Here is a 21,823-nt window from a genome sequence, read left to right as displayed (position 1 = left end):
AAAAAAAAAGGCTAAAGGGACTGGAAACTACCTGAAAATACCAGTACAATTTCAACACCTTTCTCTTCTTTTTGTTTGACAAATTACGGACAGTTTCTAGCAATATTTAAGAGGTCATACAAACTCCCTTATTTTAATGTCAAACATGCACCACATTTACTGAATTACCAAAGATGGTAATTCCAGTGTATTAAAATTGCTAATCTTGCCACTCATCCTCTGTTGGTACTCACTGCGTGATACTCTGATATTTCTCCCGTACCACTGTGTGGTTACTTCCCTGGAACAGCTGCTCCCGTGCATTTGTTTTTTTTTTTTTATTTTTCTATTTTTTTTTTTTATAATTCAGACTACTGTTTGGAGGTTGTATTTCTTACTATGCAATTGCAGGCATAGGATTAAGAATGAAAATGGGACATCTAAATCAGGTACAACTAATGATATTCCAGTGTATATAATAAATATGGGAAATTGTACCAATTAATTAAAATAATCCTCTTTACAACGTGTTAAAGCATTTGAGAGGCATTATTCAGTAAGATAAGCTCTCTCTTTATTATGAAGAGTTGAGTCCTATGTTGATACGGTGGATCATTGCATATCACGATTTATAGTTTACAGGGTTGGAAAACACTCTGCTTATCACCTGGTGTGACCTGTTGTGTAATGCCAGCCAGTGAACTTCACCCAAGTAACCACTCCATCAGTCCCATAACTTGCATTTGAGATGCAACGTATCTTTCAGGGAGATCTGCAGTTCTATTTAAAGACTCTATGCCACACAGAATTCACATTCCATAGGTAAAATGTTCCAGTCATTAATTAGCTGCAGTATTAAAATTTCACCTTCATTGTACAATGCATTTACATAGCATCAGCTTCCAGAAACTGTCTCTAATTATTCCTGTTTTGATCAAGCTATAGCAATGTGTGTGGTGGAGCAGCTCCATACTAATAGAGGAATAATGATATAAAGGGACACACTGAAAAATCAGCAGGTCCAGGTTAGAAAATTCCAACACATGCTTAAAAGGCAAGGGGATAAGCATCCAGCATTTCTCTCCAGGAAACTGCAAATCTTCTTTGTTGTCTCCTTTTTCCTTTCCTTTCAAATCTCACTGAAGTTCAATTTTTCAAAGAAGTATGAGAAAGAGAGCCCCAGCCCTTCTGAAAGTAGACAAGATGTTCTCATGTCAGCAGGTTCTGTAAAAGAGAAGGTGATACTGACAGAGACTCCAAAGATATTGGGGATGAAGCCAATAAAGCATGCGGGTTCCAGGCCGTGTACCACAGGCCTACCTTTTAAGCATCTCGGGCATGGAGCAGTAACTAATATAGCCAACAGGACAGTGATACCTTTGCAGTGCCCGTCCTCAAGGCACTTTACTAAAGTCTGAAGAAATATGTTTATATTCACTTGGGATTCACTGCTTGGAACTTGCTCTTGAAGGTAGGCACTTACATTCTTTCCTCTAAAGAGCAAAACAGCTAAAGGATTTAAAATGTGCTAGAGGAGAAGTAGCCTGTGGTCACCATTTACTTACTAATCCAGTAGCTAAAGTTATAACCCAATACATGAGGTGTTTGGTTTACTCTCCTCAGCCTTATGCGTATTCAGTCTCACGTCTCCCATTCCCAGGAGAATACCTTACCACCAGATTAAAGGGATGGGAACAAACCTCTTCCATCGAAGCTGTATCACCACATCTAAAAGAATCCAAGATTAATTTAAATAGAGAACAAGAGGAAGAGAGAGCATGGCTCCCTGTCTTGTTAGGACTCTCACTTTAGGGAGAAGACATGGTTATCCTTCTAAAACATATATTAATTATATCTTAGCTATTCTAATTTTTATATAGTTACCATTAATCCTAAGTGTGGACACAAAGCCAGTATCGGTCTTACTAATAATGCTTAGACGTGTAATTTCCGTTTATTTTTGCTCTGCTACTCTCAGCTATCCATCCACTCACAGCTGTCATCTTTACTAACCCATAACAGTGGGAGCATATATTCACTTATTCACCAGGACAAAACAATGCTGTTTACTGTAAATTGCCTTCTAGAAAACAATCCCCCAACCTGAAACGTAACCCATGTTCTTTTTCACTAGATACCTGACCTTGACTTCAACATTTCTGTTGAACAAATGAGGCCACCTTACCAAGGCGTCCAGCCATTACCCCGTATCCATCATAATTGACCAGCAACAAATCTTTGTTGTGTGGCATTTAATCAGCCATTTGTTTATTCTCTCTCAAATCGCTGGTATATTAAGTTGCTTTGTAATATTCTGTGTATCATTAGTAGAAATATTCCAATAGATGAAGATTTACAAATATTTTTAGATTGTATGGGCTAAATGGATTTTGTTTTTTGCTAATTTCTGTTTAATCATCATAAGGATCAAGTCACATGCTTTATGGACCGCTATTACAGACATTCCATTACTTTTTCACTGAAACTTGTGTGGCAACAAATTGCAGTTTGACAAGATTTGTTTCCATCTGAGTGTAATTCTCAGTTTTTCTTTCCGATAGGGACAACTCATTACTTAACTGCAACAATCTTTTTAATACATCTCTAACATTCATTTTTGCAATCTAGTTTATTTTCAAGCAGAGAGATTATTTCCAGTAAAATGACTATCACAGTATCTCTGTGCAGAAGTCTCTCTGCAGAATCAAGATATCACCATGCATATTATTACGTTAAAATTTAGACCACAGCATTCAAGACAAGGACACATCTTGAAATCTGTGAAATGCCATAGAAAAAGATGAGGCCAGGGAGAAGTTGTGGCTACGTGGATCTTCTTCAGCCCTGTGAATAGATGCAGTCCTCAAGCTAAGGCATTGCATGTAATTTACCAAGCTCTACTAGTATGCTCAGCTCTCCCCTCTTCTCAATTAACCTTGAAAAGCTGAGAGATACTTCCCTGCTGATTTCCGGATTGCCCCTTAAAACTCCTGCTCTTTGTTGACAGTTACAAAACTACAGTTGCAGTCGGAAAATTAACTCTGCTGTAGTTTCTCTCTAATCAGACGTTTACAGTACGCTTTTCCCAGCTACAGGTAATCCAATGTGCTCTATTTTACTTCTCCACACAGATTTTCTGTTTTATGGAACGCAGACATAAAGATTGTTACCTTTTAGTAGCACCGTTAGCCCTGCTGCTGTGCATTACGCATGTCTGGGGCTTTTTCACTGCTGTTTCTGTATATCGTGGTTAATTTAAGTTGCTACTTTCCTCCGGGCCTTGCCAAGAATCTGTACAGAGGTTGACATCAGCTTGTGTCTAGCAGTTTATCTAGCAGTTTGCCGTTCTCTCATTTCCTGATCTACTTTGCTTTAGTGCTCCTTTCTATTGGTGCCACTGGTGCTTTCCGCAGATGTTTAGCAAAGGGGGCGGGGGGGGGGGGGAATTTAAGGTTAAATAGTCAACGCTTAATTACACTTTACAGTTTATAGAAAAGGTAAGTATTCTGCACAGCGTTTGGAAGCACTGTGGTATGGAACACGGTGCCTGGGGCTCACCTGTGCCCAGTTCACTGAGGAGGGGAAGGTGATCGCTAAACTTAAGTCCTTTCTGAAGGAGTGCGGAACAGTTTGTCAAAACGTTTCGAAGTTGTGGCAAAAAGATGGAAGGAATTTTTTAACAGTTTTTTTCCCCGTGATGAGATGCTTTTGTCGCCGCCGCCCGCGGCTGAGGCGGGGGGCGGCGGAGGGGCCCGGCTCGCCCGCGCCCGCCGTTACCTCAGCGCCGCCGCGTCCTCACGGCTCCGGCGGGAAAGGGCCTCCGCCGGGGCGGCCTCCGTCCTTCCCCTCCCGATCCTTGTCCCCTCGCCGGGCCAGGCATCCCGACGCCGGCGTCTCCCACCGGCAGCCGCCCGCCCCCGGGGCCGTTAGCCCGGCGGAGGCAAGGGGCCTGCCCCGCGCCCGCACCTCTGCGGCAGCGCCCGGCCGGGGTAGCCCAGCAGCGGTAGCCCGGCAGCTCCGCGGAGGGACGCCTGCTATGCGCAGTGACGGTCTAGGGAACAAGGACGCCCGGGCTGTGACGGTGGGCTGCGGCGGCGGGCCGCTGCCGCCCGCCCGTCGCCGCGGCGCCCGCAGAGCGGCTCTGCCGCCGCCCGGCCCCGCTAGCGCGCGAGGAGGGAGAGGGGAGGAGGACGCGGGGGGGGACCCTGCGCGCGCGCGCGCGCGCGGCCGGGCGCCGAGCTCCGGGATTGGCTGTCGGCCCCGGCCGCGGCGCGTGCAGCCGGGGGCCGGCGGGGCTGCGGGCAGAGCGCGGCTGGCGCGCGGCGGGGCCCGCGCTCCCTCAGGCCGCCTCGCGACGGGTCCGCCGCGCCCCGGGCGCTGGGAGGCGGCGGCGGTTCCGCTCCTCGGGGGAGGGACGGGACGGGACGGGAGCGGGAAGGGAAAGGGTGTCCCTCGTCAGTGAAGGAATCCGCACCGGTGCTAAGTTGTCTCCCGGAGGCGGTGTGAGGCGCTCGGGCTGCTCAACCTGCTGCTGCTGCTGCCGGTAAATGCTCTCCACTTCTCGCTCGCCTACAGGCTGAGGGCTCTCCTGCCGCTGCTCGCTCGGCAGCGGCGCCCGAAGCTGCAGCGGTTCTGTCTCTATCGCTCCCTTCCCTTCTGCCTCCCCCCCCACCTCCCTTTTCTGTAATTGCGTTACTGGAGTTGACAACTTCTGATGTGTGTCTTAAGCCAGGCGGTGTCGTGTCTCCTGCAGCCGGTTAATCCAGCAGTTGGAGAGGTCGTTAGTTGCATGAGTTCCAGGGAAGGAGGGTTCTCTGTGCCTCTGCAATAAGTGCTGCTGCTTTTCTGACCATTAATTCTCATCCTTGATTGCTGGTATTTCTTTTATTTTCACGGTGTTTTAATGTTGCCTTTGTTCTTTAAACTGCTTCATTTTATTTTTATTTTTTTTTCTTTCCCCCCTTTCTTCTGGGATTGAAGTACAAATATTTCTTTTTCCTCAGTTTTTGCCAACAATGTGGAAAGGTATCGCTGATTCAGAAACTGTTGTCCACAGTGCGTCTTGGGTAGGAACCGGCAGAAATAACAGAAGGCAGGCATTTGTATTCCGAAAGGGAATTAAAAAAAAAAACAACCGCTGCTTTGCATCATTGCTGCAGATTTGCAGGAAGCAGTAAGGGACAATAATACTACATTGTTTGCAAAGATAATAAACGTAGAAGTGCTTTGCTGTTTCACGTATAGCCCTGCCATTGAGCTGCTTCGAAATTGCACTTAATAATAAATTCATGGCTGTGGAGGAAGAAATTGCTGGCATGTATTGCATACATTGCTGAGACAATGTACTAACCTCTGCTAACACCAGACCAAGTCCCTGTTAGCCCTTACATGGAGTGGCAGTTTGACAAGATACTATTTTGTTTCCTGCATACACCCAAACTGAAATTTAAATAAGGTGGCTTAATGGATGCGGATGGAGCTCTTAACTCTTTATCTCTGAACCAGACTCCTTTTCAACACTTCTTGTTAGGATGCTTGTAAATGCTAGTGTAAACATTGATCTCTAGTAATTTCAGCTGATTTAATACTACCGATGTCTTAATATGTGCTTTTTATGCTTTTTTTTGTACATATGTATTTCCATACTTAAGTGTTCTCTCCTTTTAAAAAGCTCAAAATGTAATAGCAAGTATTGCCTCTGTGTGTGTGTATGTGTATATGTTAATGTGTTTTTATATATATATATATATATATATAATGTTTGGCTTGTACTTGTTCAGATTTACCAAACCTTGTGTTACATGCAGAAAACAGGTATTATAACAGAATTCAAATGCAGGAACACAGAATTAAAGGAGATTTTGTTTATAATATTTAGTTGTATAGTTAAAAGACTGTATAAGATCAAAGAAATTCAAAATGCCTGCATTCCAGAGAAGGAAAGTCTAGAAGCAGTAGTATTGTAGCAATTTTAGAAAATAAAGCTTGACTGAAACAGTATGAAGTGTAAGCTGTCAATAAGTATGTGTAGTTATCTAGTGTCCTCATAGAGCACTTTATGGAATGCTGTTTAAAATCTGGTATATTTAAAAGTGTAGTCTTTATTTTTTAAGTGCAAAGTTAATGAAAAAGTAGTATCACCTGTTAATATGGTTACTTTATGCAAGTTTAATTGTTAACTTTGGTTGTACAGTCTCAAAGTTTTTCTTCAAACTTTGGAAGAATTTAGACAGCTGATTCTTTCTTCAAGACGTTTGTATTATCATTCAAATTACACTGATTTGAGAAACTGGTGAATCTCCACCGGATAGAACGCTGACAGGTATTTTTCTAAGGGGCTTACGTAAGTGCTAGGTAAAGTGGATTTTTACAAGTGGCTGACAACCTAAATACAGGTGGCATGTCTTGCATTGTTAAGGTTTAAAATATATACAAAGTATTTGGGCATCATTTTCCTGTGCGTTGACAAATCAGTAACTGGGTTGACGATTAATTTAACTTGACCCATATGCTGGGGTTTCCAGTCACTGAGTAATAAATAAAAACTATTCATATATTACACTGATACAGATTGTGTGGTATTCAAAAAGCCAACTGTGAGGTCCGAGCTTTAATTCATTTTGAGAGGAAAAGTTTTTTACCTGTGGTTTCTTAGTGCCCTGGCAAGGTCTAAGAACTCACAGAAGTATTTTTTTTCCAGTTTCCCAAATGTTAACACAGGTCCAGCATATTTAAAAAAAAAAAAAAAGTTTTGATCCAGATAATCTGTTTGAATTTTTATTCTGCTTATTTTTAAACACTTCCCACTAAGACAGTACTTATATGAAAACCATAATCTTTTAATTCTCTATGTATTTATTTTTCATGTGGATAATGAAAATAAAATAATCGTGTTTCTGTGTCATTAGATTTCAACTGTTTATGTGGCTTGGGGAAAATTAACACATGAACATCACTAGTGATGTTTTCCTCTGATTAAATTGAACTGTATTTTCATTTTTAGTATTTTGTACTGAGTGTCAAAGAGCTGCGTGAGAAAACAGAGGAGGCACTTTCTCTTGTTAGGTTACAGAGATTAACAGTGGTAGGAGAATTGATTTGAGAGGGCTAATAGTTAAATTTCTTTGCCTTTTTGAAGAACAATTTTATTTCTGGGAGGAACAGCTATATATATATGTCTATATATATAGATATATCAACTTGTGATCTATTATGCTCGTGGCTTTGGCATTTTCCTGTCAAGTACCATAATTTTTGTTTCTGCAGTCAAAGAAAATTCCTTGTGAACAGTGTTACTGTTAGAGTAAGTTATGGTGTTAGCTGTATTAGTGATCTTGTGCTTAAAATTATATAGAACAACATAAAAAGGAAAAATATTTGTTCAATCAAGGTCAATGTCTAGACTTTCTGTTCTGAGAGGTCAAACTAAACTGAAGGTCGAATTAGATGGAGACAAAGCTCAAGCCACCGTTAGACCACTCAAGTCAATATACTGATGTTTGAAAAGCTATTTTGTGTTTATTTGCAGTTTACTGTGAATTTAATCCCTCAATCCTTAATGGTTTTGGCAAAAGGCGCACATAGGAGCAGCGCCACTGAACTCCATGCTGCAAGATAAGACCAAAAAATTATTGGACTGATCCTTTAAATAATAATATTCTTGTATATAAATAAATCGTCTAAAAAGTCTGCCCTCCCCCACCCTGGATTCATAACAGGAAATACAACCTTAGAATATAAATTAAATTCATTTTACTAAATGATTGATGAGATGTTTTAGTCCTGACTTGCTTTTTTAGAAGGTAAGTATTTAATGGAAGTGACAAGTTTTTTCCAGGCTTTTTTTTTTTTCCTTTTAACTGTACTTTACCTATAATTTCACAAGATCTCTATCAGGAAGAATCATTTTATCTAATACTGTGCTATAACAGAAAAGATAGTTTTTCTGATACTAAACATAGGCAGAACTGGTCTGTACTTTCTGACCTGAGGTGTCAAATCTCAGAGCCTTCATACCAACTGATACTGACTCATCTTTCCAATTTCTTACTGCACAAACCAGCTCCTGTACAGTGTACTTCTAGTTTATGTAGGAGGTAGAGTATGAAATGACTATGGCTGCATTAGGCTGTTTGAACCACAGACCAGACCAAATTTGTGTCCTGGTCATCTCTGTAGCCTCAAAGAGCCCCTTGTTCTGATCCGTATTCGGAGTCGTTTAGCTGAGCGGCTACAGCAGTGTCTACAGTGCTTTCTGCAATACAGTCTCATCTAATCCACATACGGATTTAAAAGACACTGTGGGGCATTCTCTGTTAGCTGAATTTTGTCTCACAATTATTGGTTTGCATTGGGATCTCATAATGCTGTGGAAGTTCAAATACATTGTCCTAAATCCACCTTGCTGACTAACTCAATATTATCAGATCGACTTTTCAGATAAGCAGGAAGTGTGTTAAGCTGAGATATTACTCATTTTTTATTATTTTAAAATAGATTCTTTTTGCTTGAATTGATTGACATTCAGTGCCAAATAGTAATAAATTGTCTACTTTTGTGTTTATTGCTGAACATTAATAACGTAGTAGTCATTCAAATAGGGATGTAATTGTAAGATTTTTAGCAAAAAGCTGCACAACATTGAATTATAAACGTATGTTTATCTGAGCAGGTTGTGAATGGATACATGATGCATATACTGCCTTACACCAGTGGCACTTAATCAGACGTTTTCTGGCGTAATAGTTAAGGAAACAAATGATCTTAAATCACACTTCTTTATTTAACTCAGGAACAGGTTTTGTAGAAGATACATTTTATTGTCTGATGAATGGAAAACAAATTTGCACTGAGGTAGCAGGGTTTGGCTTTGGGGATTGGGGACTTTTTTGTTTTGTGGTTTCGGTGTTTTGGTTTTTTTGTTTGTTTGTTTTAACTATAATGCCAGTCAAGTAGTAGCAATACAAGTCAAGTAAGAGCATGGTATCACCCTTTTTGTTTTTGGATAATAGAGTCTTCATTCTAGTTTTGTTCTTAAGGGACTTCTTTAGTATGTGAATGTGTACATTTAGCCAAAACACTAACTGTAACCTGTCAGGACTACAAATGTGCATTAAAATTGTATAAAATATAGGAGTTGCTGCTCTTGAAGGATTTTCATACTAATTTGGGGCACGCTGCAGCTGCCTTCGTGTCTCTAGTAGGAGCATTTAAAGCTTTCAGCTGATCTCACTTCTCCAGATTTATCTGTTGTTTTTCAGCCCACACAGGCAAGGAAAGCACCAGGGATCATTCAAAAGAGTATGCGAGCCTATCAGAATCATTAATGAACATACCAGTGAAACACTTGAAGAGTATGGAAGTAATTTCTGTGTAAAGTCCTTGTGGAGGGTACCATGTGAAGTATGTGGGGAGGCAGCTGTTGAAGCCAGGTACTGTACCTGGACTGTAGCTGTGCATGTGGAGTGAGCGGGCGCAGCAAGAGCACGGTGTAGTTTTATGCTGATGGACTGCTTGGGGTAAGCACTATAAGAGATAAGAACACAACTCTCTTCTCTTGCTTATACCTGTTCGTGTAAGGCTTTTGTTGGGCACAGTGACATCGGCTAGTGTAAATTTTTTGAACCACAGTCCGAGAGACCTAGAGAGGCTCTCAGTGCAGACACAAGTCCAGGTCTGCCAGATTTAAGCACAGCACCTTAACATTACGAGTCATCTTTCTACATCAGTGTGCATGTTTACCAGAGCAAGCAGAGCCTGTCTCCCTGTACTTCTGTGGTAGCTATGTAGGAATCTGGATATCTTCTGGGAAGTTTTATGTGTGTTCCATTAACTCTGAACATGAAAATATGGTTTTTTGATTTATTTTTTTTTAGGGGAGAAAAATGAGAATGTTTATGAAAGTCACTTTGTCACTTTTCCTAAGCTAAGGAAGTTAGGAGTGTTGGTTCTGTTGTGTTTTTGAAGGGTTCTGTACAGTGCTACATGTAAACTATATTGTGGAAAATTTAAATTTAAAGGTGTGTGGATGAATGTATGTAAGTGTAAACTATACAAAATCTGTTCTGAAGCCATTATTACATAGTAGTGTAGGGCTTACATGTAAACACATGTAAAAACAGGAAAATATAGAAAGTCCTATTAAATGTAAACAACAGATTTTTCAAAAGCTTTTTGCAAGTATAGATTGCCTAGTGACTTTTCTAATCTCTCTTTAAAATGCAGCTATCTACAGTGAAATAAGTTATCATAATATTGTGCTCCAACATTGTACTGCATACTAAAAAAAAAGTAAGTGCCTTTTTCAACAAAAAAAAAATAGTTGTGTATTTAGAAAGGCAGAATACTTGATACAGGAATGTGACAGTGACACTGGAGACAAGAATTTTGATCTTGAAAGTAAAGCTCACTTTACTTGCTACGCATCTCACCAATACTATAGAAATACTGTGTTTGAATTGGATTCTGGGGGAAAAATGACGTGTTGGCTATACACCAGTTGAAATAACGTAGCAAAGGTAAATATTAGGTGCATCATAGTATATAAAAATACATTGTCTAGGGAGGAATGTTAGGTACTTGTAGTTGCAACATTAAATGAATTTTTGAACCAAATTAAAACAAGTGATATGCAACTTAATACACTTAAAGAATGAAAAAAAAAATTTAATTTAATTAAAAGTACCTATCAGTGCATGCTGTTTACCTAGTTCTGCTGTCACTGTAGATACCTACTTTTACCACCACTGAAGAATTAGGTGTTTAAAGAAAATAACTTTTCATCTTAGTTCACGTTTACACAGATCGCAGGTTTGAATGTGCATGTGTGCAAGTTCGTGGTGCTTTTGGTTCTGGTTCTGTGCCTAGGGACGTTCAGAAAGTCACGGTCCATCAGGAGTTGATAAGAGTGTAGCCTGAAACATAGAACTTTGTTTTAAGGAAAGTTTTCTTGTCTAGGCGTTTCTTCTAACTTTTCTCTACAGAGTTTTGACACAGGAAATGTTTTTATCATTGTGGTTTTTGAGAGAGTGGGCTATGACTGGTATACTAGTTTTGCATTAGAACATCCACAAAAACATAAGCCCATAAAAAGACTGGAAAACAGTTTTTTTTCTTCTACTTCAACAGAGCTGACTGGGCACTAAAATCAAAAGGATTATTAATGAATCTCACAGGGAAATAATTGTTTCGGCTGACTCCTTCCAATCATGAGGAAGTTTTAGACAAATCTTAGTTTACAGAAGACTATTTGAATGAGTTGAAACTTTATGCTTGTAACTATAGCTGTAAGTAAACACAACAGTACCGTGAAAGTGGATCTGTAATTATAATAATCTTGTAACAGTTTGATTTGTCTGAATGTTTATATTACATGTGTACAGTTACCTAAAGCATGATTGAGTTTATGTAAAGATTTGTGTGACACGTGAAGGTCTGCTAGCAGTGAAAATACAGAAAATTTCCGTGGTGACTGGCTTCGATCAGTTCCTTCTGTTTTGGGAACATGTGGTTTAAATATCATCTAAAGAACACTGGCAAACACTGTTTAGGGAACTGTAAATGTGCAGATTTCTATTGGAAGTGAAGCAATAGAGAACAGATTTTTAAAGGAAGTTGTCTGTTTAGAGATGAGTGGGTGCCTGTAAGATGATCAGTACTTCCTATTAGCTTTACTCACTTTAAGATCAATTTTTCACATCCCTCTAGATTTTATCCTGCATCTGTATCTGCAGAAAATCCTGGAGAAAAAGACCTGCATCTGGGTATTTCAGTTAAGGCACCTGAAATAAATGCACATATTTGGCGGTTAAGTCTTTCCAGAAAAGATTTATGAGAAGTAGACCATCAGGTGGATTAATAATAATCTAAAAAGCAAGGTATGGTAACAGAGATTTGTATGTAGCCTTGGTCACAAAAAAGGAACTAAACTTTTTTTTTTTTCTTTTTCTGAGAAGTGAGCTGTCTTTAGTTGTTTCCCTGCATAGAGACGAACCTAAATCATCGTCTTTCCCCTTTCTCTCCAGCTGCTTGTTGTGGGCACAGAGCAGTCTGGGAGAAGTCTCTTAGTGCAGTGGCAAATTTGGAGGCCACAGCTTTATTAACCAATACAGAAGTATGTGGTATTCCAGTGCAAATCTTAGCTGACACCAATGGCCCCAGCTACGGAATAAAGAATAAGCTGTGTGGCTGTCTTTCGGCTTTCCTATCTGCTAAGGGATGCTGACTGAAATCCAGAACATTGTCACCTTCTTTCTTCTGTGGAACCTACTTGAGGTTGAGAGATGACATGAGAGTGGAGTTGCACAGAATGTATCTTTTTAGAAAGTCCTGTCAGTGGTCAAGACCGATGCCTAAATGGCTCACTGTGCAGCAGAACTTGCTGCAGCATTTTTCTAGGGAATCAAAGTCACAATTATTTCAGTAATCCTTCTAAAACATGCCCAATGGAAGGTGGAAATATCTTCATGTTACTTTGACTGTTTCGTCATTGCAGGGCAAAGGAGAGAAGTAGTCTCTTTCACATCACAACGTTGATAACCAGCATGCCTTCCACTGGTAACTGATCTTACTGGCACAGAAAAAAAGCTGAAATAGTGAATCGCAGTGGATCACTGTCATAGTGACATCACTTCTTCCTGCTCCTTTAGGATCATTCCCTAGCAAGGTACTTACCTTCTGCTTCGGGAGCCTGTCTACAAACAGCAGTCTCTTTCCCTCTGGGTGTGAAGAGCGGGGAACAGGAGAATAATGCAGAAAAAAGTGACCTGAATATTGCCTCAGCTGCCCTGTGGTGTGTCTTTTCTCTTTCACAAGCATATTCGTGGCCTTTGGCTCCACCACTGCATCACTGTTACTAGGGTGAGCGCCTACGAAACCTTGAGCCCTGCATTCTGCCCTGGAGCAGTGGAGGGAAGGGCTGTCAGTTCCTCCTGGTATCGTGCTTCTTGTTGCATTACCAGTGAGGATTACTAACTAATGAGTTGAATGAGAGAGACCTTTCCCTTCACTTTCACAAGCAGCTGTCACTGCTGGAGAGAAGAAGTGGCGAGAGGTGAGAAGAACCTGTGGATTGCCTGTGGAGTATTTATTCTTCTATTGAAGCTCTAATTACCTAACTGAAACTCTTCTTCCATCTCTCCAGCAATCCCAGGGGCCTCCATAGGTTCTTCTAGTTCAGCTGGCATTCTATATCAGCTACCTCCAGGCTAAAATTGCCTTTCTTTTCCCTGCATTATTCTTTTAAAGGAGCAGTAATCACTTCCCCCTGTGTTTCTCAAACTGTCCAAAATACAAGCCCTTAATAGATTGCTTTTTTACCGAGCAGCTTATGCATTTCCTCAGTGCCAGTCAGTCTTTGCCTGTAACCTTCATTGGCTGCAAGTATCAGAGTTTATACATTGTCACTTCTGTAGATCTTGAATTTAGCATGTGTTACAGGATTAAGATTTATAATTTTACCCCAGTTGGTTTAAGGCCAGCTTCTGCATGGCCTTTCACCTTTGCACAAGAGTACTGGGATAGGGATGCTGTCATTCTGTTTGCCTCAGCAGTCTTGGGGAAAGTCAGAATTCGGATTCTGTTGATACTCCCAATGTAGATGGTCATTCCCTTCTCCCCTGGTGATGCCATGCAAAGGAGACAGCCACGATACTTTTTCATTCCCTTGCTCTTATAGAAAAGACGCAGTGTGAGGTTTGGGGTTTAGATCTTTTGAAAAGCTGCTCTGATTGCTGCTTTGTACTACCTCCATTTGCCAAAGGTTTTACATCTAGCTCTGGATACCAAACAGTCTCTGATTACTGAAAATTTCCTGACCCCTAGAACGAAGTGATGGAAGTTTTATGCGTAGTCAGACTGGGTTAGTCCTAGTAAGTCTGGAACCTGGTGGGTATTCAAAAAATCTTTAAGCAGTTTCTGTGAAAACTTGTCCCTGTGAATTGTAGAGTAGGAGCATCTTTAAATTTGAAACATAACAATACTTGGTATATAATGACAGTTAAGCCTGAATTAGCTACGTTTGAATATTAGGGTCTGATCCTGTGAATAGTCATTGTTGTCCTGCTGTCATTCAAATGTCTGTGTATGAGAAAGGATCACCTGCTTAAGGCAAGCTCTGCTAGAACGTGTTTTTCCCACTGTTGTCCATTTGCAGTTTAGTTTAATTGAGGCATTTGAAAGAAGGACACTTCTTTGGTATTGATGTCACTTTAATTTTGCTAATGAAATGCTGTTTAGTACTTAGCAGGCTGTACTATTGTCACAGCAGAACCTATCATTGATAGCTAGCAAGTTTTATTTTTTCAAAATAAGCAGCAACAAACATATATATGAGCTTGAATTTGTGGCAGTTGAAGTTAGTGGATGCCTTGCAATGATCATAGTGACTTTGGATCAAACTTGCTACTTTTTTAGCTGGGTAGGGAGGCTAGATTTCTTTGTTTCTAAGTGTCTTTCTTTAAAGAAAGAGGAAAAAAAGATGGGGCCTGGTACCGCACATGACCCAGACAATTGCTGAGGTCAAATTAAAAATACTCAATACTTGTTTTAAGATGGCTTTCCATTCAGGCAATGCAAACAGAAGTAAAATCAGACACTCTCCTGGCAGTTCAAGAGCACCTATGTGTTACTCCATCTGTGTCTTACCTTGTTTGCAAAAAAAAAAGTATATTGTAAGGCTGGAAAGGACTATGGCCGGTGTGCTGTTTCCTGAGTCCAGGTGGTGAGCTAGCAAAAATGTGGATTAAAATCTTTCTTGCTGTTTTCCTTCTCACTTCACTTATCTGTTCTAAACTTAACTCTAGCATAGCTGTATTTTAAGCTCCGAGACATAAGCTCCGTAACCAATGGTTATTTGACTTGGTTCAGTTAGATAATGAGTATTTTGGAGTATAATTCTCCAGATTTAATTCTCCAGATTTATTATGAACAGGTCTGTCTGTGTCAGAAGCCATGATATGCATATCACTCTGTGTTTTAAAATAATGCTTTCTGTGTCAGGTGGTTGGTTGGCGAATTTATCACATTTATGCCATGATCCTAAAAGCAATCTTTTAGTTGGATGGTGATACTTTTTCTCCCTTCCACCTTCCTTCCTCCCCTTTCCCTACCCCGCAGCCATGACACTGACGGGGAAAGTTTTACAGGTATAGCTTAATGTTTGTAGTTGACTAAGTACCTTATTTCCAGAAGTTGTATGAATACTTGGTTCCAATTTCTTATGTTGTGTATGAAATCTTATATGTGTCTATTACCAGTTGATTGTAGCTAAACACTAGATGTTGCAAATGAATGTTTATTTCCACTTCGATTACTTTGGACTATTATAGGACTATTATTCATCTCTCCTACTTAGCAGTTATTCACCATATCAGTTTGCTCACATAATAAATCTGTAATATCTTTTTGTATTATAGAAAACAGTCCTTCCTTTAGTAGGGAAGCAGTGGTGCAGGATAAGCTAATGCACTGAAAAATAGGTTTATTGTCTACTTAGAAAAAGGGTTGTTGCAGTCCCGCAGATGGGGGTCTGGATCTGTTGCCTCTGAAGAGCAGACAAAATTCTGATGGTCAGTCCACCCTCTCAGCTTAGACACTACACTTTTCTTCCAGACCTGCCGTAGTAGATTCATTTGGGAACTGGATTGGCCTGGCATGTATCAGGTTTGTGGAAAGATGCATGTCTTTAGGTTTGCTAATTCTGTACCTTTTGCCACCATGATTTTTTTTTTTTTTTTATTGCAAATGTTTCAATTAGTGTTTTGGAAGATGACAGAAGTTGGAAGAGGTTCCAGTAGTGTAGGAGGGGAAGAAAAATCAAACCAATTTTTAATTTCAGATAAACAGCTTCATTATAGAGGCTATCTTCACCCTTTGTGATTATTCTGAACATGGAAAAGAGTCTTTTGAAATCACTAAACTGGCTGTATTCTATTTTAAATATATGGTAGTGAGGTGGCCTGTTCACTGATTGCTTTTAGCACGTCATGGGACCATATTCTTCTTTCAATTACCAAGGCTGAGGTTCAGTAGAGTAATGAGTGCTTGGTTTAGCCCTTCTCTTTAAACTTCTACAAGATTGAAATCCTTTAGTGAGATCTACCTCAGTGGTCACCATGACTGTGTCATACAGTGCAGAAGCACCCGTGCTTCTCCCAAATGAAAACTGGGTGACAGCACTAAAGTCCCACTGTCATCGTGTTTCCCATTTCCTGGTCATTTTTGAAGACGTGTGTTGACTAAAAGCTGAAATTCTGGAATACAAGAACTGAGCTCTTATTCCTGGGACACACCTGGAAAGGGCTATTTCAGTTTTCTTTGTATGGCTTAATCCATTATCCCTGTAGGTAATGGAATACAGTGGCTCACAGTGGAATACAGCATCTCAATGGGAAGCGTGTTTTGGGGAAAACTGAGTAAGTTATACCTTGCAGCTACCTGCTTTTCTTTAATGGTTTGTTTATAGATGCCTCTAAGTCTGCTGCATACAAGTTATTCAAGACTTTGCAAAATGAATTTGCACAGTTTTATTAGCAGAGAGTAGCTTCTTTCACCATTAAGATGGGCTTTCCAGCCCCCCCAACCCCCCCCATTTTGTGTGTGTGTTAGACTTAAAGCTCACTTCCAGGACGCTGTTATCTTCTCTTTTGAGTGCCATGACTTACAATGGCAAAGGCATTATACTTACATACAAAACATAGCCACAAAGGAACTCTTAACCTGGCTCCCCAATTCCTAGCTATGACTTAAACAACCTTTGAGTTCTGTTCATCTTGGTTTTGAGGTCTGCAGGACTTCTCCTCGGACCTTTTCATCTTTCTGTTTTCCCACCTCCTGGCAGGAATTCCAGCCCGGAAAGATTATTTGCTCTTTTCCCCAGTCAACACAGTGTTTTACTTCACGTACCCTTTGCACAACTGTGCTCTCACTTAGGACTTCCTTAAAGCTTGAATCGCTTTCACCAAGAGAGATTGAGGTTAGAAATTAGAGAAAACAAACAAAACCAAACCCTGCAATCCCCTTTCAAATGGTAACAATAGTAAAGCATTGGAATAGTATATCTGCAGAGGCTGTGAAATCCTTACCGTTATTGCTATTACAGTACAGACTAGACAAGCATCCATCTAGGGTGATAGCATTACCATTGATGCTGTCTTGCAGTCAGGGGACGGATTAGATAACTTTGCAGTGGGCATCTCTCCCACCTGTGTTTTTCTGTAATGTACTGGACTAGCATGACATAATAGAAATAGGTGGATCTAAAGAGATGTCTGTCAAAAACCCTCCAACTTTTTTCCAAGTATGTTTCATAGAAATTTTATGTATTTTTCAAGTTACTGAACTGGAATTTGGAGTTAGGACAACTGAAAACTTGGAGAATTTGAGAATGGTAAAAATGGATTATAGCAGTTAGTGCTGTCTGAGATTAAATACGTATGTATATATGTATCTGTGCATGCATGCATGTGTAAGGTTCTGCAGCTTAGATACAAAAATCCTCATGATTACAAGGTAGGGATGTTGCGGTGTTTTTGTTAAACTGTTTTTCCCTTTTAAGGCTTCCTGTCTAAGCAAGCCCTTAATGTATGGAAAGAGGCTAAGATAATGAGTAAGGTAACTGTTTCACTGAGCTGTTCTGTAAGTGCTGTAGCAATCTTCAAACTCCATAAGTGAAATTTTGCACTAGTAAGTATTTGTATATTCCAGGCAATTCATTTGGCATCATGTATCCTAAGAACAGCACACAAATAGCAAATGAGACTGCATCAAACACCATATAAAGAAAATTAATGTCCTTATTTGGCAAATTAACGTGACATGAGAGAAATAAAAGTACAAAAAAGCAGATCATGCTTTAGATCATACAGAAAGACTGTGAGGAGAGGATAATAGGAGCAAAGTCTTCATGGTAGTCCCTAGAACGCACATGAAATAGAGTAAGATGAAAGATTTAAACTATAATAGCTTTGTGAGGGAATGCCCTGTCTCTCTCCTTGTTTCCCTGTATTGCATCAGTACTGATCTTTTTAAATGTGGAAATAGATGCCCTCTGTGACTACCACTGTATCAGTACTACAGAACGTCTCCTTGAACTCTGAATTTCACGGAGGTATCCCCAGATGGCCTAGATACTATTGAGGCTTTGTCAAGAAAACAAAATGATTCAGAAGAAATGACCAATCATCCAGGCTGGCATAACCTTCCTGCATACTTTTATAATATAAATTAGAGTGGAATTAGCGAGTAAAATATTGAATATTGTCCCTTTTAATGGTATCCTTTGAAATTAATAGTAATGATGATTCCCCAGTTTGGGGAACATGGTAGTGGCTTTATAGTGACTAATAGCTTCAGTCTGTAATGCAGTAGATTTTTGCAATGTGATAATGAAAAAAATTCTAATGAAGGTCAGATAGCAAAGGCTACTGAATCGTTAGTTTTTAAACAACTGTCAAGCTTTGCAATAATTTTTTCAGGTTTTGTTAGGCAGGCTTTTTCATCCCTGATGACAGAGCTGTGATCATTAAGGATATTTCGGTGAATTTGTTGGAAGAACAGACCTAGCCTATTAGGCTCTTGAAGAAGAGAATTGAGGCCGCTTAGCTTGATACATGATGTCAAAGCCCAGTTCAGTTTTCAGAGTTTTTAGGTGCTACAGCATTGTTGAGCCTGACAGTTAAAACAGGACTGCGTAACATCTTGTTTTGCTGGTTTTCTTGCTGGCTGAACAGCTATCACAGATAACCCGACGGCATCATGCAGCGTGAATATATCATTATTGAACTAGTAAATGCTATCCACTATATATCTTTACCATAGAAGACTAAATTAGTTACCTGGTGATGCAAGAATAACTAAATTTTAGGCAAACGTTGTTTTTTTGTAAGTTTGTTGTGTTATGTTTTTTTTCTTTTTCGTAGTTTGTAATGGTAGTTTAGTTGATTTGGGTTAGTGGATGAGGCTTTTCATGTTACACAGGTAGAAGACTTGCACTGGAAGGAATGTGTCTTCTCTTAAAACATCTTGTAAACATGTTTCTAAATGGTGGCTAAAATCAAATGTGTTTTCGTAGAATATTTTTTTTCTCATTTGCATTTGGGAATCCTTCATCTGTTTGTCATCAGCCAGTGATATTTCTGTAGTGAGTGAATTTGCATTAGCTACCTATAAACTAATTATTTCTTTTTTATATGGCATACTGATTTGTATTATAGCTTAGTTATGTTAGCTACAAAACATTCACCTGTGAAGCATTAGAAAACTGTGATTATTTCTCTAAGTGATAGAAAGTAAACACAGAATAAAAATTAAAAAAAAGTCTAAAATCTCTGAGAATTAAAAGAAAAACAATGAAACTGCCTTTTCTTGTGAATCAGTAGTTTAAAGTGAGGGTAATACTACAAAAGTATAGTTCAAGTTCAGAATTGGCAAACAATCTCACATAAAATCCTTGCTGTTCAGAATCTATTTTGGAGAAAGCACAATACCATATAGGCTGTTACTTTGTTCCTGTTGTTGAGATAAATTTAACTTCTGGAAGGATATGCAGGTATACATATGATTTCCTTCAAAAAAGTAAGTGTGGAAAGTTGAATTTCTGATTGCTGGTTCCATGAAGATGAAAGAGAAAGTCTGAAACAAATTTGTGTTAAGAGGACGTATTTAACTATAGAATTATTATTGAATTAAATAATTCCTATCATGTCTGAGCCTTTTTGTACCAATATATTGTTTCCCCATTTAAGATGTGTATGTGAAAATTGGAAAGGAATACAGATACTGACATTTTTCAAAACCCTAAGTCTTCATCAGATACTAAAAGGCTTCTAATGATTGATCTAAAAAAACCTTCTTTTCCTTTCAGTATGTTGGAGATGGGGGTTATGTATTATTACAAAATTTAAGACCAAAACACAGTATACTACAAAGTACTATTGTACAACACATGCATAATATTGTTTTAATATTCAGGTTTTTAAAATTAAAAATAAAGCAGGTTAGAACTGCTGTGGGAAAAAAAAAATCTGTGTGTACTTCATTAAGTTGCATTTAACTGCTATAACAAAACTAGGCAAATAACAACATGCAGTCTGCAAGTCTTAAATAATTTTACTATGTCGGAGAATTTAAAAAAAAAAACAACACCCGCTCTTAAAGCTTTATTAACTTATTTTCTCATTTTCTAAAACATTTCTCTCTTTAATTGCTTCTCTGTTACGCGTTCACAATATGCATTTTTGGGGCAAAACCTATCCAAACAGGTTTCTCACGCATCTTCAGTGTAGCGATTATTTTTGCGCAATGACTGTTAAATCCTTGATTATGTTGTGGGAAAAATGTAATGAAGTTATCTAGCACCTCATTTGAGAAGGAATAGCTCTTCTGTTGTTAATACGTTCAGTGTCGTGCTTAGGGAGCTTTCTGAGGTAAGATGCTAAGAAGGAAATATGTATATTGTTCAGCTGCTGCACTGAAGGTTACAAATTCACAGCTGATGCTAGGTACGTTTGACTCTTGCGTCCATGCAGAACAACCAGATTGTGGGTTAGAGGGCAGAGTTAATGGCCTTGCTGGCTCTGAACTGGCTATGGTCCTAATCTCTGTGATTTTTCTTCTCTGTGATGCAGAAAACTACAGAACTTGTTGTCTGTTGAGCAGTTCACACGGCTTCCTAGTGAGCAAGGGACATCAAAACCAATTGCTTAACACGGTGTCATCAGCTAATATCTACCTTTTGCTGGTGCAGCGTGAGCCAGGCATGGGTGTTGGCAGAACTGCTTAGATCAGTTCCTTCTGACTGCGGGATTCATTTTATTTTGGTATCTGTTGCCTTTATAATACATGCCCATCATAAGAGGGGTTCGAGCCCTCTAATGGATCTCTGATGTGAGGTACTAAGTGAACGAATTATGCTGATTCAAGAGGGCAGAAATTCTTAGATTTGTTATCAAAGTGAGTTGTTTTCTCCGCTCACTTGATGCAGTAGTGCTGTCTGTCATCTTTTTATTGGTATGGTACCCTGTATGAGAAATTAAAGAGTGGATGCTTAGTACCTGAGAACAGATTTTTTATTTTGTAATCTGTGACAAGCTGACAGAACATGAGAAAATGTGATGGCCTTTCTGCTTCAGACATATCTATCTGTCTAGGTGTGAGCACCTTGTCTGTGACAGCAGCCAGTGTGGAAAAAGTACATGTGATGGTTAGATACAAGTGGATATGCCTGTGCATCTTCAATTTAGATGTATAAAGTATTGTGGGTGAAAACCAAAGTCTGTTGTCACAGGTCTTTCCAGAACAGTTTATGAACTTTCATACTTGATCTCAATCTACTGGCACTTTGAATCCTGGGCTTTTCCAAGCTCTATGGAATGGTGAAGCAAGGTTTGTTCTGTTATTGTCATATTCTCTGGGAGTGGGCTTTTTGTTTATTGCACGTTCTTATGAATTGAAAAGAAATACTGAAGTCCAGGTAGTTGTACTCTGATACCCTTCCACAACTGAAAAGGCAAGCTTCCTCTTAGCCATGACTTCTCTCTCACAAAGAATGTGGTAGGTGTAGCAAATGCCATGAATGGACTTAAAAATCTAATCTCGCTGGCTGCCAACTCTTTTGATAGATCTGAAGAAAAAGAGGCATTTCTTTATCCTGGCCACTTGCAAGTATCACCTAAAATTTGCATAATAAGCACACAATTTCAGAGGAACTTGGTCATAAAAGGTGGGTGGTTTGTCACCTTGGTTAAAGGTGATGAAGTTCAGAAACAAAAAGTTACCAGAAATAAGAATTCTGTGTATGATTGAGACTGCAAGTACTACGGATTTCTTTCATTCTTTCACAGTTCAC

At 39.4% G+C, this 21,823-nt stretch overlaps 1 protein-coding gene across 14 annotated transcripts in view; it reads left to right on the top strand.

The window, feature by feature from the left end:
• Positions 1-4,390: 4,390 nt before the first annotated feature.
• TENM2 (teneurin transmembrane protein 2) overlaps positions 4,391-21,823 on the top strand; it is a 668,147-nt gene continuing 650,714 nt past the window's right edge. For all 14 annotated transcript variants that reach the window (XM_063349520.1, XM_063349519.1, XM_063349517.1 and 11 more), the window contains exon 1: positions 4,391-4,522. The gene's annotated coding sequence lies outside the window, so the exon portion shown is untranslated. The remainder of the gene's footprint in view (positions 4,523-21,823) is intronic.

The sequence above is a fragment of the Chroicocephalus ridibundus genome, chromosome 11 (genome assembly GCF_963924245.1).
Source record: "Chroicocephalus ridibundus chromosome 11, bChrRid1.1, whole genome shotgun sequence".
Lineage (NCBI taxonomy): Eukaryota > Metazoa > Chordata > Aves > Charadriiformes > Laridae > Chroicocephalus > Chroicocephalus ridibundus.
The sequence above is the reverse complement of the archived record's forward strand: the minus strand, read 5'-3'. Positions and strand labels throughout refer to the sequence as shown.